Genomic DNA, 17,260 nt, shown 5'->3' with positions numbered 1-17,260 from the left:
ACCCCTTAGAAAGCTGAGGAGGGGAGAAAAGAGATGGAGAGCAGACACCTTCTGCATGTGCTGTGTCACTTCTGTTTTCTTCCCACCAACCTTACAGTCATGACACAGCCTGCCCCTGGTCACCCCTGTTCAGGAGGCTGAGGCTGCTTCCAAGTCCGTGTGGAAATGTCTTTTAACAAAAGGCTTTTTTTCTTTTTAAAACAAGTAAACTGTTCTCTGTTTCTGTTTCGTGGCTGCTGTCATTGTCGTTGTTTACTCTGCCTGTCCAAACTACAAACCTTAGGCGTAATCTAAAAAAACAAAAAACCCACCATCCTGGCAGGTCTTGGAATCCTTTGCCTCTGGTTGACCACTTGATTTTTTCCGAGTGTGATCATAGACCTCCCACAGCATCTGTGCCTGCACTCTGCCCACCAAAGGCAGGAGCAGCTCCCGCGTGGGTCCAGAGCCCAGTCTTCTCCAAAAGACACCTTGTGGGGCACTGAGGGGGGCACTGTCAGGGTTGTGCACTCTCTGACAGGGTGGTGCAGCGTCCGCCCCCTCTGCAGCTCCTCCCCCATCTCTACTGTCCCCTCTAGGGGACTCCTTTGATTTAAATCAGATTGAGGTTGGGAAATGTCTTGGGAGGTGTCAGTGTGCAGGACTGGAAGGAAGTTTATGGGGAAGCTGTTCTGTTGAGTGTAACATCTCATTCTTTCAAACCTGTTTGCAGCTAGGTTTGGGAAATTGCCTGAGTTCCACACACCTTTTGAAAGCTTTATACTTACAGATAAGGTCATAGAAAGAGCTGCTGTATAGAAAAGAAGGCAGAGATTTCTTGGTGAAGCCCAAGAATTCAAAACTGGGACCACTGGGGCAGAGTCCAAGAAACCTCATTGGTATAAGCCAGAATTTTGTACTGTTTAGTACATCCACTGCAGGAAGCTGGAGCTCCCTGGCATTGGAGATAGCTGAGCCCAAATGGAACAAACTTCTCAGGGATGTTAATGGGATTTCCTCCCTCGGTGGGAGATGACCTACAAGATAGTTCTATCTTGTAAGAGTTCATATTTTGGTTGATGTTAACTCCCAGGAAAGGAGGGTTAGGACATGCTGCATACCAGCCAAAAGGGAATTGGTGAAATTTGGGTGTTCCTCAAAGACAGAAAAATAGGTCTCCCACCAAGATGGCTGTGAGGAGCTGAGAGGGACTGAGGGGTGGCAGTTTAAGACATTGGATGGGCATACTATGTGCATCAGTGTGCATTGCTAGCATGCTTCCCAAACTGGGGCCTTATCCCAGAGATGGAAGGTGGGGACAGCCTCAGAAATCAGTGTGCAGGCTCCAGGTTGGACCAGACAGGCATTGCCTGGGGTTCAGCTTGGGGTAAGGCCAGAAGCATTGCGAAGAAGGGCTAGACTTCTAAGAAAGGAAGATGTTTGTTTAAATACTTTGAAACCTCTGGACCCAAGAAAGATAGGAGCCAGGTAAGCATGTGCCCTGCCTCTAGAGGAGAACCCCAAGGGGCTTTTACCTGAGAGGGTCATCTGTGCCAGGCACAGCCATCTTCCTGGCCACTGCAGATGGGCCTTCTGCACCCAGCTAGTGGTCTTTCCCCCAGGAGTTCCATTTGGTTCGCACTTCTTTCCCAGGCTCAAAAGTCCTCGCCCAGAATGCATGCCCTGCATGTGTGGCTTTCCTGCCCACCTTAGTACCAGTCTCTACCTGAGTGTGCAGCCCTACCGAGTCTGCTTGCTGGCATGTGAGTGCCCAGTGCGGGTCACTGCGGTAGGAAGAGGTGGACAGTAGCCAGCTGTGTTTTTTAAAATGGCCATTGAATTCTATTTTAGCCTGAGTCTGGGGCGAGGCGAGGTCGGCCTGATATGTGGGCAGCTCCCAACTTCCTGCTTTGGTATAATTGTCCATGGTTAAGGCCTAATTCCAGACATAATTTCTTGGGCCCTCCCCTGTGACGTTCAGGGGCGGGTGGTGAGAAAGTCCAGACTGATTTCTGTCCTTATTTAGCCACCACCAGCCACCATCAGAGGAAACTTTTGGACCCCCTTGACTTGAGGTCTTCTCTGATCCTAAGTCAGTATGAACTGTCAGTAGCTGGCTGGGTCATTGAGCAGGGAGCTGTGTGCCTGGCCTCTCTGCTTCCTGGGTGATTTTGGTCGGCTTTGCCCCCTGCCCTGCCCACGGCATCATTTCCCAATCAGGCAGATGGAGACAGATGGGGTCCCCCCTGGCTATGATGCTGAACCGCTCAGTCTGGGTCAGTGTGGAGGGGAAAGGGTATCTCTCTGGGAACAGGTAGTGACTGCCTGTTTCCGGAGCAGGCCAGCTCACAGCAGGAATATTAGCTATTGATTGCTGGTCCTGCCCCTTGCTCATCTTGCAGGCAGCCACTCTGATATTAGAAGGGAAGTAGAGATGGTATCAATGGTTTTATCTGCTGCCAACAACTGCACTTCTTCCTCATACTTGGCCACAGCTCTGCTGCAGGAGGGTCTTTGTGCCAAGGAGCCAGCTTGGGTTGGCTCATCACGCTTTGGCCAGCCCCTGTCTCAAGGTAGCCAGCCAGTTCTCAGGTCAGGACTCCACCCCCAGTTGGTGCTAAATTTAGAAGCCAGCAGAGCCTCCAGGGTAGACGGGAGGGAGCAGCTGTCCATCCCCCACCCCAGCCCCTCAGAAAGCAACACGGGAATTCCTTCCTCAGGCCTCTGACTTCCTCCTTGCGTGGCTGCTCCCAGGGTCAGAAGTTTTGGCCATCTCCATGTGCAGTTCCGTCTGTTTGTGTTCTCATATTCAGTGTTGAGGTTCCCAAGTGGACGGTGCCCGACTAGTCCTGTGGCATGAGATGTATCTGGTGGCAAGTTGAGGGCTGTAGGAAGGTGGTTTGGGACCTGACTTGACCATACCTCAATGCTGGGGAGTCTTGTGAGGTTCTTGGAGTCATGGTAGAACTTAGCAAGGACATTCTAGTTCTGTGTTCCTTATAAAAAGATTGCTTTAATCTTGGCATCCCCAGCACCTGGCATGCACTGGGGACCTGGAAAATGTTTGAACTGAGTTTATTTGTGTTGCTTATGTTACCAGGAGGGGAGCCCAGCCAGCTCCAAAGCTCTAGATGCAGCATTCTGACCAGGCTTGGCAGGCCCAGGGGTGCTGTTCTGGAGTGGAGACGGATGCAGAGGACTAGAGATGGAGGACACTTCTTCTAGTCCCCTGCTTGCCCAGTACTTGCTGAGTGACCTTTGGCAAGTAGCTCCCCATCTCTGGGCCCCAGTTTCCTCACTAGTAGATGAAGCAGGGTGGACCAGATGGGCTTTGAGGGCCCTTCCAACTTGGATTTTCTGCTTTGGATCCAGATGGATTTTACATAATCAAGCAGTGGCATTTTTTTTCATGCAGCTTAAGTCAGTTGGGCTGCACATCTGGCAAATGCAGCTTGGCTGTAGCCAAGCTTACTGGTCTGGGTGGGTCCCCCGCTCCTTGGCCCAAAGGTGATTCTAATGGAGGCACTGTCCAATGAGGATTTCTAGGTCCAGAGCCAGGAATTGTGGGAGGGCAGGGGTCAAAGAGAACAGAGCATTGGGTACAGGCTGTTTTTGTTCTTGTTTTGTTTTAAATTCCAAAAATTGTTTTCAGTTATGTGGTGTTTTTAGACATGCAACTTACTTTCATTTTGATCATAGTGTTTCTGCAGAGGAGGCATGCTTGACTGGGAAAGTAAGACTGAGAAAGGTGAATGACCTGCTCAGAGTTATCAGCTGAGGTCTATAATCAGAGTGTAAGCCCAGGTTTCCTGGTTCCTGATCTTAGTTTTTCCACAGGAGTCAAAAGTTCATATATAGATACATGTCTGATTGGCTAAAGGAAGAAGAGAAAATAGAGAACAGAGGAAAAGGAGAGAAGTAATGGAGAGAGAAAGAGAAATTATAGCCGTCTTCTCTCAAAAGCAGGCAGTGTTTCCATTCATACGTCAGCTCTGATTGGTTAGTAGTAGCTGCTTAGAACACTGTGTTGAGAATGATTCTGAAGCTGTGTCTAAGCTCAGCAATGACTGATGGGCAATGTCTACAATGAACATAGACAAGTAAATGGTAGTACATGTCCTGTGTATTTTCTATCCCCAAACTAGACCAGGCTTTTCATTTAAAGATGTGGAATGGAGGCACAGAGGCAGACGGGACTGTGGTCGGTGATAGTTCTCAGCCACTCCCTGAAGGCATAGGGCTTGGCTCTAGGCCAGAACTGAGTCATCCTTTGTCTACCTGTGGAGCACAGTCTGACAGGTAAACCTATGCCCTGTAGCAGGAAGTGGAGAGGCATGCCTACCCAGACAGAAGACCAGGAGGGGCCTCCTGGAGGCAGTGCTGTCTTGGTTGAGATGGTGTCTAGAATGAGGTGGATGAAGGTGTTCAGTGGGAGATGAGGATGGAGAGTCTGCTGGCAGTTGTCGATGGACCCTGTTGAAGAGCATAGGCTACATTCAGCAGGTAGTGGGAGCCACTGGAGCATTCCAGTCTGGAGAATGCCTTGGCCTGGTCTGTGTTCCAGAACAGTACAGTGCACCTGCTCTGTCAGCTCTGCGGAGGCTAGGGACCTGACGAGGGACACAGGCAGTGCAGAGACCCAGCAGAGGTCTTAGGGCTGAAGCCTCTGCCTTCTCTGGAAAAGACAGTTCTAGGGTACCAAGTTCCCTTTGCCCAAAGCTCAGCCCATCCTGCTCTGAGCCTCCCCAGATACCCTGTGCTGTGGTGGGGGACAGTCCAGATTGACATGCTCCCCCGTTCCAGTGAGTCCTCGTTCCTGCCAGCCTAGCCCGCCTGCCCTGGAAAGAGGTTGAGGTGTGCCCCCAGAGAACCCTCCCTTTAGTTATGGAGGGGACTGGGGAAGGAGCCAGTGATGTATATGTCCAGGAAACAGAGCAGTGATCCAGAAGTAAGAGGAGGAGAGAGATGCACGTTGCCTCTGGCCTTTCCTGCAGGGAACACTTCTCTCCTCACTTCCTGCGGAAGTAGCTGGGAGAGAGAGGCAGCCTCAGGAGGGCTCTGATGACCGACTTGAAGTGTATGAAGTTCTGCCATGTAGAAGATACTCAGACCTGCCTCTGTGAGGCTTTAGCCCTTAGATCTTAGATCCTTGAGAGAAAAGGAGGGTCAATTTGAGTCTTTGTAGGGAAGACATTTCTACCACCCCCCAATTTAACAACAAAGTAGTGAGCTCCTTGGCACAGTGGTAACCAAGAAGAGAGCCTTGGGGACTGTGAGCCCTGGGGTGGGGTGAAGTGTTTCCAGGGAGGATCAAAGCCCAGTAAATGAGAACACGCCTGGGGCAGCAGCTCAGCTGGGCCCAGCGCTGTCCATTTCCTGCCTTCTGTCCCTCCAGGGGAAGCAGGCAGCAGGAGGGCATGTTGACGGTCTTCCCACCATAAGTCTGCTGCAGCAGGAAAAACTTCTCCATGCTGGCAGTGTGGGGCTAGGGGAGACCCAGGAAGAATTAAACCCCTTTGTTTTTGTGGACTTGATGGGTGGGGGCCTGCCTCCCCATTTGACAGACGGTGCTTCTGAGGCAAGAAGCTAAGCCACGTGAGACCTGGCCAGGCTTGCTGATCATCCCTTAGCCTGTCGGCTAGATGTGATCTCTTAGAAGGTGCGGTAACCTCCCAGTCATCCAGCCTTGGGGAGCCCTGCAGGCTAAGGAGGCACCCCAACCCCTGCCCTAGAGGGACTCACAGTCTGGCGGAGGCAGGGAGTGATTATGTGAAGGGTCAGTGCCATGGGGACAGGGGATGGGACCAGCTGGCCTCGCCTGGGGGCCATCTGAGAGTCTCCCTGAGAGGCTGAGAGCTGATGCAGCCTGAGCAGGAGGCGGTTGCCGTGGATACGGAGGGGGGCCCTGTGCCGGGGTGTGGATGTGATGGGGCAAGTTTAGGATGGCAGGAGGCCTGGATAGACACATGAAGGACTTTAAAGACAGAGGCAAGCTGGGGAAAGTTCCTGCAGAGGGTGTGACACAGTCCCAGGAAGGGCAGCAGTGGCCTGGAGGGGCCAGCCAGTCTCGCTGCAGGTTGGCCAATGTGGAGGTGTGGAGTCTGGGTTGGGGCTGGTGCTGAGGGTGACTGAACAGAGTGGCTGGTGGCTGGTGCTTACTTGCCCTTGACTTGGGGCCCCTTGCTGGATGTGGGGAAGCAGGGCTGGTGGGATACTCAGGGTTCTAGCCTGGACTGAGTAGGGGACTGCGGCAGGAGAGCGGGAGGCAGGCGTGGTAGTGAGAGGGTCAAGCTGAGGTGCCTCCTACCCTGTCAGACCCTCCTCTTTGCAGGGGATGGCACCCCACGTGTGGCCCTGTAGCTGCCCAGCCCAGCCCTCGCTGGTGACCCCAGCCAGTGCTCTCAGGGCCCAAAGCGGAGCTGTTCAACCCCCTCCTACAGTTGCTGATGCAGCACTCTCCAGATTAGCAGAGATGCCCCCTTCTGTGATTTCCTCTGACCCTGTAAGGTAGGCCTGAGAGCTGACAGCTTTCCCGTCGTACGGGTGAGGGAGCCATTGCCAATACCGGACAGAGAGTTGCTCAGGGAAGCTAGGGCTGGACAGGGCAGTAGGGTCCAGAGCTTTGTGATGGCCCCCCTGTCTGCTGAGGAGCAGATTCCGTGCCTCTCTGGGCCGCACTCTCTGGCCCCAGCCCCTTGTGCTGTCAGCTTCCCAGTAGGCAGAGGGGGTCTGAGAGATGCGCGGGTCTGTAAAGGGGAGGACAGAGTTGCTGGGTCTGGGTGTGCATGCTGCTCCCTCCAAGGGACAAGAGCGCTCCCCCCTCCCCCCCCTTTGCCCTGCTGTCTGCCTCCAGACTGACAGAAGGCAGGGTGACCCCCAGTGAGAAGGATTAGAGAGGAGGTGGGGTGCCCCAACTGCTAGGCCCTAGGCTGCTCCCACCCCCCACCCCACCTGTTCCAAGCCTGCCTGACTCCCACAGCAGCAGCCCCCTCCTCTGGTTACTCTGAGGAAGCCAGTGGCAGGCTTGATGCCTGAAGACCCTTCCCCTCCCCTGGGAGCTGAATGCCCTGGTGAGTCTAGCTGTGCTGCCAAACTCTGCTGTGTGTCTTTGGGAAGCCATCTCCCCCTCTCTGGGCCTTGTTTGTTCATTACTCCAATGAGCGGTGCTCAGGAGGGCTTTATAAACCCCTGGCCACTCCGTGTGCTATGGTCTGGGCTCCTGCACCCCTTCCCGCCATGGCCCCCACACAGGCCACCCCCACCTTCCTGCCCCCCTACAATCAACCTGGCCTGTGTGGTAAGGCCAGGGAAGGAAAGAAGGAAAGAAACCTTTCTTTTCTTGCCAATAGCACCTCCACAAAGGTCAGGCTGTGCTCCCGCCCCACCCGACAGTCAGCCTAGTGCCTAACATCTGCCCAGTGGCAGATGACTGGCACCAGAGCTCCTAGCAACAGTGGACAAAAGCTTACTCCTGACGCACCAGGCTGCCTCAGCTCCCTTGCCCTCCTCACCCTCCCTCCTGAAAAGGAAAAAAAAAGTCACGGCCTTGACTGGCGCATGTGCGGTGTGCACGCGTGTGGGCACGTTTACATCTGCACACCGAGCCGCCTCTCTGCCCCCTGCAGAACACGTGGACTCCACATGTCGCGCCATAACTCTCACTGATGAAATGGAAAGTTGAACATAAATCAATGTCTGCCGCCCTGTTAGCTATGCATCAGCAGTCAGTGCCTGGGAGATTTGCTCAGTAACAAAGCACCCAGCAGCTCCGTGGGCCTCGACTGCCCCCTAACGCGGCTGGTCCTGCACCAAGATGCCCAACGAGGGCTGCGGCCAGCTCCTGGCTGCCTGCTTGTGCCTTTCCAAGTCACCCCTCTCCCCAGGTCTCTGTTCCCTTTTGAGGGTGAGGAAGGGGAGCATCTTCAGAAGAACCCTTGGGCCTAGGAGTCCTGGGCTGTGTCCTTGATGCTGCTCCTCCTACCCCGGGAGACCCCAGCAGCTGTGTCCCCTCTCTGCCCTCTCTGGGGCCTCCTCTCCTGAGCTGTAAGCTGACCCCCAGATCTCTCTGACTTTTATGGATCTGATATTCAAGAATTGGTGTCAGCAGCCACCTTCACCTCTCGTTTATGAAGAGCTTGGACTGGTTTATCCTTTTCCCCTTTGGACCTGGGATTTTACTTGGGGTTTCTCTTAGAATTGAATTCCCCCTGTGCTTGAGAGCCGCCCTGCGGTGGGCTGCCAGCTCTCCCAGGCACTGTGGCCGTGGTTGTTTCTGCACAAGGCCCAGCTGCCTCTAGTGGTGCAGGGGCAGCCCCCTGTGGTTTTGTTTTGTCTCTTCATAGTTGGCTGAGTGGTAGACCCTTCTCTACTCCTGCCCCCACCTTTCTTCTCTGCAAATCATGCAGAGGTTTTTTTCCTTTAAAAAAAGAGAGAGATCAGATTCCTCATCCCTTGTAGCTAGAGGTTTGAGGAAGAGATTTCAGCGAAAGTTTGTAATAACACTCCTGGGCACTATGTGGATCAGGACAGAACCCCTAAGTAAAATCACTTGACCCTGAAAGGAAACTGCCCTTCGTGGGGAATATGGCCTGGGCCTGGGGCCAGGGCTGGACTGGGGGTCAGCAGGCTTTCTTGCTTCTCCCTGAGTGCTAAGTGTGTAGCTGTCCTAAGAACTGGGGCGCACAGAGTGGGTTCTGGGTTTGTGTCCTATTTTTGCCTAAATTCGCTCCCCGCCAGCTGACCTTTCCCTGACATGCTGTCCTCTTCCCCCTCTCCCCTGCCATTGAAGGCTTTGAGTAGATGAAGACCCTGGGCCAGGCCCACCAGTGGCTCTGAGAACTTCTGGAAATTTCCTGTCTTTTGCTAAGACCAAAATGGTGTGGTTAGCTCGGTAAGAGCATGGGTGGGAGGCCATAGCCTTCATGAAGGGCCAGATCCATGCAGGGCGCTGGGCTCCCCAAGCTGGGGGTTACCACATCAGCTCATCAGCTCTGTATATAGTACAGGGATGGAGGGCAGGAGGGCACCGAAGGGATGACTTCTGAAGAGAGGTGTCACAACCCTTGGTGGCTGTGACTGGGGGCTTTGGAGCAAGACAGCCACTGACATTTCCTGGTGAAGTGCTGTGGGGCAAGAACCTGACCTTGACCTCTCTGAGCACTGGTTTCCTTGGCTGTGTTGAGGAGCAGTCATAGAGCAAATCGCTCTGCCTCCTTTTCGGAGCTCTGCTGTGGACTGAGTTCCTGTGTTCCGTGATGGTGTATTACTGCCATTGGTACACGACCCATTGACCTCAGGATCCGTGATGACCCATGGTCAGAAGCCTAGCACCTCGGCCTCTGGAGCTCCCATTGCCTGTTGGCTCATCTGCCCCCTGTGTGTTTCATCCCTCCCTCACCCTCTCTGAATGCTTTCTGTCTTCTGGTGGTGCTGGGTCAGCACGTGGATTGACCTGAGAAAGTCAGTTCACCTGTCTGAATCTCAGTTGTTTCATCTGATGGTTGGGCCTGAAGATACCTGACTTCTTGACAGTTATGAGGACCCCATGAAATGAGGTCTCTGTAGCCCTGCCTGGCACCTGGCATGGGTAAACACTTGGGATCCTGTGTTGTGGACACAAGCAGGTGAGTCCTGGGGCAGTTCTTTCTCTGCCAGCCAGAGGCCAGGGCAGACCAGGTCTTCCAGCTCATCCAAGAGCAAGGGCTGCCATGAGTGGTCTCCTTTTCCCAGAAGTAGTCTCGGGCTCAGCACAGTCTTGGTGGCAGTGATGTGTGGGAGAGGTTCTGGGTATTCTTGAGATTGATCAGCTTTTTAGTGCTTAACCCTTCAGTTAGACTCATGTATTTGGCACCTGTTAAGCACGAGTCCCGGTGGACCTTTAACTTACTACCTCACGCAGTCCTGCCCACCTGGGTCCCCTCCTTGAGCCCTGCCACCTTGACTCTGCTCCCTGGGCCACCTGACAGGAGCTGGCAGAGGAGGTGGAAGTATGCAAACAGGCTGTATGTCCAGAGGCTCCTGATTCTTTTCTCACCTTGCTCATTAATGTGAGCTCGTTACTGTGAGTTTAATGTCAGCTTTCCCACCCAGGAGGGCTTGGCCTTTGCCTGTGCCTCAGTGAATCTCACTTGGGTATGGCTGGAGTTTCTGTTTCCCCACCTGTAAAATAGGCATAGCTCCACCTGCTTCACCAGCTGTGAGTTTGGGAATGTGGTCAAAATGAAAGGCAGATCAAATCTGCACAAAGGCTCCTTCCCAGAGGCTGGCATTCAGTCGTCTGCTCCTTCAGCACATGCTCTGGAGTGACTGTTCTCTGCCAGCCCCTGCTGGGCTCCCAGGCTCCCTGGCCCAGATGTTCATAGTCCACGGGGTAGATTCCAGCCTGGGCTAACTGCAGGGCCATGGGATGGCTCATTCCCCTCCATCAAGTCTCCTCCTCTCAGTGGTATCCCTTCATTAAAAGAATAAAGTCCGGATTCTTGGTAAGACTGAGGGCTTTGTGATCTAGCCCCTGCAACCCTCACCCTGTTTTTGGACCAGCTGTTGATCCATAGGACAAGGGCCATCACTGTTGCTCCCTGACCCAGCCTCTGTCCCTCCAGCACGTCTGCATGGCCTCTTCCACAGATGGAAACTGAATAAAGGCAAGAGAGACCCATAAAAGGAGTCTTCTTGAAGTCTTTTCACTCTTGGGTCAGTTCTATTCAAGAAGATGTTGACCAAGTCTTGCCCCATCCTTGCCCCAAGGTCAAAAGAGAGATGCCCCAAATGTGGGTCTGATTTAGTGTCTCATCCTGTGACTAGTTATAGTGTGTGATTCCACAAAACTTACTCTGGAGTTGTGGAGAGGTTCTAAGGGTTTTGTGGTGTGTTCTGGGCAGTGGCTTTACCTTTCTATAAAATGCAATAACGCTAGAAGGAGTGGACGTGGGAGGTGCAGCGGTAATCAGAAGACACCTGGCCCCTGTCTTCAGGGGCATCAAGGCTTTGGGGACAGAAGAAATAAGGGACCACTTTAGGGGCCAGATGACTCCTGTGAAGTTGGCCGAGGAGCACCCAGCAGGGTGCCTGGAGGCCTCTTGGCGGGGCTGGGCTCCCAGCCCAAGGACTAGCTCAGTTCAGGGCAAGGTGTGTTTTGGTGAGCAAGGAGGCAGCTCCCTGGGAATGGGGCAGTAGGAAGACTTAGTCAAGGAAAAAGGGTTCCTCCCTTTTGGGAGAGCCAGTTCCTGGCACTTGACTAAAAATAAAATAAGTACTTTACTCTTGGGTCTCAGTCCTGTGTGTAAGGAGGGGTAGGGTGGCCCATTTTATGGGCGAGGTAACTGAGTTTCAAAGGGGCTGCAGTCTGTGCTCCAGGCCCATGAACTGGGGCTCTTCCAGCAGCACCACTGTCCATCTGCCCCTTGTGTTTCCACTGATGCATGCCAGGTTTCACAGCTGTGCTGGGGGGCCATGGGCAGGCTTCCTAATCCTGTTTCTGCCCAGAGTGCTGGTTCTTTTCCTCACCCCATTCTGTTCCTTAGCCAGGAAGGAAGACAAGATTTTGGACCATTACCCACACTTCTCAGAGACAGATGAGAATCTACCCTGTTATCCAGGGAGGCACAGAACTACAGAGAAACTTTGGCCAACTTTCCCATTCCCTACTCAGTCCACTTCTGGATGGACAGGTTGGGTTGCATCCTGGCTTTCTGGATTTGTGGCTTCCAGAGCCCTGCTTCTCTCCTTCCTAGGAGGCTCTGATGAATCTTTACTTTTTGGATAGTCTGCTGGGCGCAAAGGAGTAGGGCAGGAAGGCTGTGTGCGCATGTTTGACTGGAAAGCTGGAGAGCAGAAAGTAGAGCAGTAATTCTCTGGTGGATGAGGCAGTCAGTGCCTTCTGATATGGGCCATGCATGCACTGTGCTGTCGTGATGAACAGCAGAGCCTGAGTGTGGCGAGGTAGCATGGAGGCCGGGAAGCAGGAGCTGGAGGTGCATTTCCACAGCACTCTCCGTTTCAGAGCCACACACTGTCTGAAATGGGGGATTTGGTTCTCTTGCCAAGGAAGGTGTCCTCCCACCATGTTCTGTGGGACTGGTGTGGTTCTGGATCCTAGCTCAGTCTCTGCCTCTCCCACCTGCCTGCGGAGCTTGTCTCTGTTGTGAGGAGGGAGAAGTGTGTGTGCTATTTGCATCCCGGCCAGAAACCCACGTAGCTGGGACTGGGCGTTAGAAACCCTCAACTGCATCGTTTGATTACCTGCTCCTTCACCAGCATTAAAGAGTGCTGGCTGTTCAGGGCTGGAGTGTGGCTTCCTAGGAGAGCAGGTACACACTGCATACGTAGTCACTGAGGTGTGGAAATTAGCACCCCACCCAGTATGGACTCACTGTCTTGCATGGCCACATGTCTTGATTTATGACTTGAGAGAGGGCACAGAAACCTCTTTGGAATGGAACAGATGTGTGATTCCCAAGACAGATCTGATTGCCACTCCCTTGCACAAACTCCCGAAGGTTAATGATCCCACTCCTGGGCTTGGAAGTTCCAGCACCAGGGTCGCCATCTTGTGCATATAAGGTCCTCTAGCAACACCTCCACTTCTGTGTCTGCTGTATAGATGCCAGTCTCTCAGCCCAGTAGCTCCTTCTGTTTCTTCTCTGCTCTTCCTTCCAGGACCTGCCTACATGTGACTGGCCTGTAGCCACTGCACCCTCGCTGCCCAGCACACCTGGTACCTTCCCTTTGTTCAAGCCCGGCTGTAGTAATAGCTGTACCTTGTTCTCTCAACCAGCCTGCTCTCTGGGGAGCGCCAGAGTGCTGCCTTTCTGTGCATCCTTGGCCCAGGGCACGAGGTCCCAGCGGCTGGATGCATTGCCCTGTGGATGTGAGTTCTGCCCATACATTCTGGGTGTTAATGCTTTTTCCTGTGTCTTGAAAATGCCCAGTTGTGTGGACACAGGCACATGAAAGAATCTCCAGTAGGGAGGCCCCAAGGGTTTAGCAGCTGGAGGAAGAATCACCTCTCTTATCCCTTCCCTGTCCCAACCCACAGCTGTTCAAGGTAAAGCCCTTTCCAGAGGTGACCCCAGAGAATTCCTCTGTGAATTCACTGCATAGGATAGGGTCACACAGCACAAACCTGCTGAAAGCTCTCAGGGTTGGAATCAAGCCCCCAGAATGTCTTACGCTGGCAAGTGAGGGAAGAGCTTGTTCCCCAGCATTGTGGCAAGAATGAAACTGGGGAGGTGGTCAGCAAGGAGACAGATACTCTGGAACCTGCCAGCTGGATGTGTTCTGGTTATTGTGTTACAATGATGAAAGATCATTTTGTTCAAAACCAGTGGCTCAGAGATTGGCCACATGGAATGCTGGTAGGAGAACCAGAATTCAGGTTTGCCGACCCCTGGTCTAAAGCTCCCTCTGTTTGCCCTCAGTGGGATAAATCTCAGTTCTGATAAAAATAATACCATAATGTCACTGGACTCCAGTTTTCTCATTTGTATGATGAGGTTAATTTTTGTTTCATTTATCTTACTAAAGAGTTGTGAGGTTAAAATCAGGAAGTAGATACAATACTGTTTTGTTTTTCCTTGAGAACTTAAAAGACCTCAGTTCATTCCTTTTTCAGTCTCTAAGACCATTCCCTAGCTCAAGGGTCAGCAAACTTTTCTATAAAGGACCAGATAGCAAATATTTCATACTTTTGCACCATCTGATCTTTGTGGCAACTATTCAACTCTGCCTTTAAAGCATGAAAGCAGCCATTACTTTGATTACACAAATGAGTGTGGCTATGTTCCAGTAAAGCTTTATTTACAAAAACAGGTAGCAGGCCAGCTTGGGTCCTGAGCCCGAGTTTGCTGACCCCTACCCTGGCTCAGCATGGTGGTCACGCTCTTGGGGTCCTCGTGCTGCAGCGGACCCCCGCCTCCACTCCGGGGTGCACTGTGGTGCAGGGGACCAAGCCTTGAACTGGAAGCAGCGAGCCCAGGCTTCTGGGCTCAGTCTTCCCGTCCAGGCACAGGGCCCACGGAAGAGCCAGGGAGTGTTATGTGTGTGGAGGAACTCCACTTTAGGTCCTGACCGCCTTCAGTACTTTCATTTGCCATGTTTCCTCCCTTTGTTTTGAAACCGTCGCCTGCTGATTCTGTGTCTCCGTGTCTGTGGGGCAAGCCGGCCTAGTGCCTCTAGAGCAAAACATTCATTGAGCGCCTCCTGCGGGTGTCTTGGCGCCAGATTCACAAGTGTGCAGACCTCTTGCCCTCCCCGCCTGCCCAGCATTGTCCCAGCTCAGGGGAGGAAGCCAGGGAGAAGGCAAGGTCAGCTGGGGCCTTTGCTCAGATGGAAATCAGTTAGTCTTTGGCTGATCTTGGCACATAGTAGACCTCAGTGGCTGTGAAGATTCCTGTCACACATGGGTGATTCCAGAGGGGGGACACTGTACCGTCCTGCTTTCTCTAACTGGTGACTTCCATCATCCCAGGAAGATGGGCCACCACCACCTGCCCGACCTCTCCCTGGCAAAACTCAAGGTCACAACTGTTGTGGGCTCGTCTCCTAGGTGGCCAGCTACCCTGACTGTGAGCTCTCTGAGGGCCATGCTGAAGCCTGGGCAGTTGCCTCATGGTTGAGTGTGGCACATTTCAGCCCCCTAAGGACCTGCTGTGCTGGGCCAGACTCAAGTTGGGTGGGCACACAGTCGGCTCGGGCTCCCCCTGCACCAAAGGCCGTCTGTGAAGACAAAAGGCAAATTTGGCCTCCATGGCAATGTCATGGCATCTGGCAGCTTACAGAGCCCTCTCAGGGCTTTCCTATGAGGAAAGTATCACCTGGGCTTCTCGCCCAACCCCCCTTACAGATGTGCAGCCCAAGGCCCAGGATGCACAGCAGGCCTCGCTAAGCTGATCCTCTCACCACTGGCCACAGCTTGTCCTGATGCACTCTCGCAGGCTGCCCTGTGCACCCAGAAAGCCTGGAATTAAGTCTCAGCTCTAGTTCTCTGCGAGTCCATGATAGTGAAAGCAGCCTTGGGAAGTGTGGAGTGGTATTTGGTGAAAGAGCAGTGAGTTTTGGAAAGACCAAATTCAGCACATAGCGTTTATTACTTCCCTCCTAAAAAACAATGCAGGTTTTTTTTAAAATTGGAGTTTTAATTTTAAGGCACTGTCTTCCCTTACCCCCAGAGTCTAGCTCAGAGGACCAATTTAGTCACCCTGTTAGTCCCAACTTGTGGTTCCTTGATGCAGAGATGTTAGAAGTGCCCCCCAGGGCCCGGCAGACCGTGGCAGTGGGGTCTGTTTGCTTGCCTTGCTACGCTGCCCTGGCTGTCCCCAAGTGGGGTGGGAGGGCAAGTGTCACTGTCCATGAGGAGCCCACAGATCAGGCAGAATGTGAGAAGAAGATGCCCTGCACTCCGAGAGCCCCTGACTTTTAGAGCAGCCTGGGCTTTCTAGAGGCTGAGGGGGAAGCCCGTGGCAGGGCGGTTCTAGCTCCCAATAAATGAGCCGTGGGGGCTGTGGGAGATGAGGACATTCTGTATGCCCAGCACTATCGGCTGTACCCGCCTGTGGTGTTCGTGGAACATCTCCTTTCTCTTATGAGGAAGCCGGACTCACAGGTGGAGGATCTGGGACCAGGTGCTGGGTCTGTGTACTTGGAAGCTTTCCCCAGCATGCCACAAGCCCATCTATAGAGGATGGCTTCAGATGAAGTACAAGGACAAAACCAGACGTGCCCGGGAGGTGGGTCCTGCTGGTGCTTCTGAACCGCTTTTCTTCAGAGACCTTTGGATCCGTTGTGCTGTGGGCACTCTCCTCCCACCGCATCAGTGATAGCGAAGGCTCTAACTCCTGTCCATGTCAGAGTTTTAGTGGGATGGTCCAGCGTTTGCCTCCCTCTCACCCCAAGGCAGGGCTCTGCCCAAGTGGCTGTGGGGGCTGCAGGTACAACATATAACACTAGACAGTGCTGAAATTGCAGAAAAGAGAATAAAGAGGAAGTGCAGAGTTACGTATCTCCAGTCAGAGGTCTTGGGAACAAGATGGAGTTGCCAGTCGTTAACAGGTCTGGGACAGAATGAAGGCCAGACAGGAAGTCGGCACGTTTCCTGCTTCCTTTTCACAGACTGAGGAGCAGGGATTTCCCATGTCAGGTTCTCCTCCAGGAGCAGCTCTCCTTGCTGTAACCCTGCAGAAGTGCAATGGAGAGTTCTGTCCAGCCAGGGGACCCTGGCTGTCATCCCAGCTCCACGTTAGCTTCTACCCTATGGCCTCTCTGGGCCTCAGTTTACCTTCTCTTGGGGCCTGTGGCAGTTTAAGCTGATGCTTGAGTTTGTTGGTCACTGCGTCCTCATCCTCCTCCCCAGCTAGCCCTGGAGCTTCCAGGGCAGAGATGAGTCTGGTGTGTTCCATTCCCCACTACCACCGCCAGCGTGGGGCTGGCCGGACACACAGGAGGCGAGCGCCCAGGATACGTATGTGTGTGGGTGACTAGGAGCACTCAGGTCCTTCAGCCTCTAGGGTTTCTTCCTCTCATCTCTGCTGCTTGTGCCCTCTGTGCGATATGGAGGCGCCACTTGTCTGCTTGTAGAATGGTGGACCAGCTAAGGCCCTGGAAATGGACTTTGAGGCCTGGTTCTGTCACTTAAAGCTTTGCAGTCTCAAACAGGAGGGTTCACTTTTCTGAGCCTCAATTCCTTGGCTATAAAAAGGAACAGTTGATAGCCTCCCTGTGAGGTTTCAAGGGTTATGTGAGCTAATTAATGTAGGTGCGGGGTGTGTGGCTCTGTTATTATTACTATAATTGTTCCCATTTCGATGATGAGAAGAGAGAAGTGTGGTCAGTGGCAGTTGGGATTTGAATTTTGATTCTTTCTAAACCCTATTTCTTTACCTACAATGGACAAGGACATGGTATCATGAAGAGAGAGCCCTGAGCTGAAGTTAGGAGATGTGGCTCAGCCACCAGCTAGTTCTCTGTGGCCTTAGAAAGGTCATATCTCTGTCCTAGGCCTCTCCTTTCTCTAACTATAGATAAAGGGCATTGGAAGAAGTAATCTGTCAGGCCACCCAACAAATAGGTGACTCTTCTCCCCAGACTTGTATGGGGACCTGCGGCCCAACCTGGCCCAATATTGTGTGCCTCCAAGACGCCTGTCCACATCCACCATCGTCATGGCTTGTCGGGGTGAGGGGGGCTGATCAGGTAGCACATGGGACAGAAAGCCTGAGACCTGTGGGAGAAATGGTCTCACTGGGGCCGGCCGCAGGCCCGTCCTGGCCGAGCAGGCTTCCAGATG

At 53.2% G+C, this 17,260-nt stretch overlaps 1 protein-coding gene across 6 annotated transcripts in view; it reads left to right on the top strand.

The window, feature by feature from the left end:
* The window catches only part of SSBP3 (single stranded DNA binding protein 3), a 156,486-nt gene that overhangs the window by 110,272 nt on the left and 28,954 nt on the right, over positions 1-17,260 (top strand). The gene's annotated exons all lie outside the window — the stretch shown is intronic.

This window comes from Manis javanica, chromosome 4 (assembly GCF_040802235.1).
Source record: "Manis javanica isolate MJ-LG chromosome 4, MJ_LKY, whole genome shotgun sequence".
Classification (NCBI taxonomy): domain Eukaryota; kingdom Metazoa; phylum Chordata; class Mammalia; order Pholidota; family Manidae; genus Manis; species Manis javanica.
Note: the sequence above shows the minus strand (reverse complement) of the source record. Positions and strands in the feature narration are given on the sequence as shown.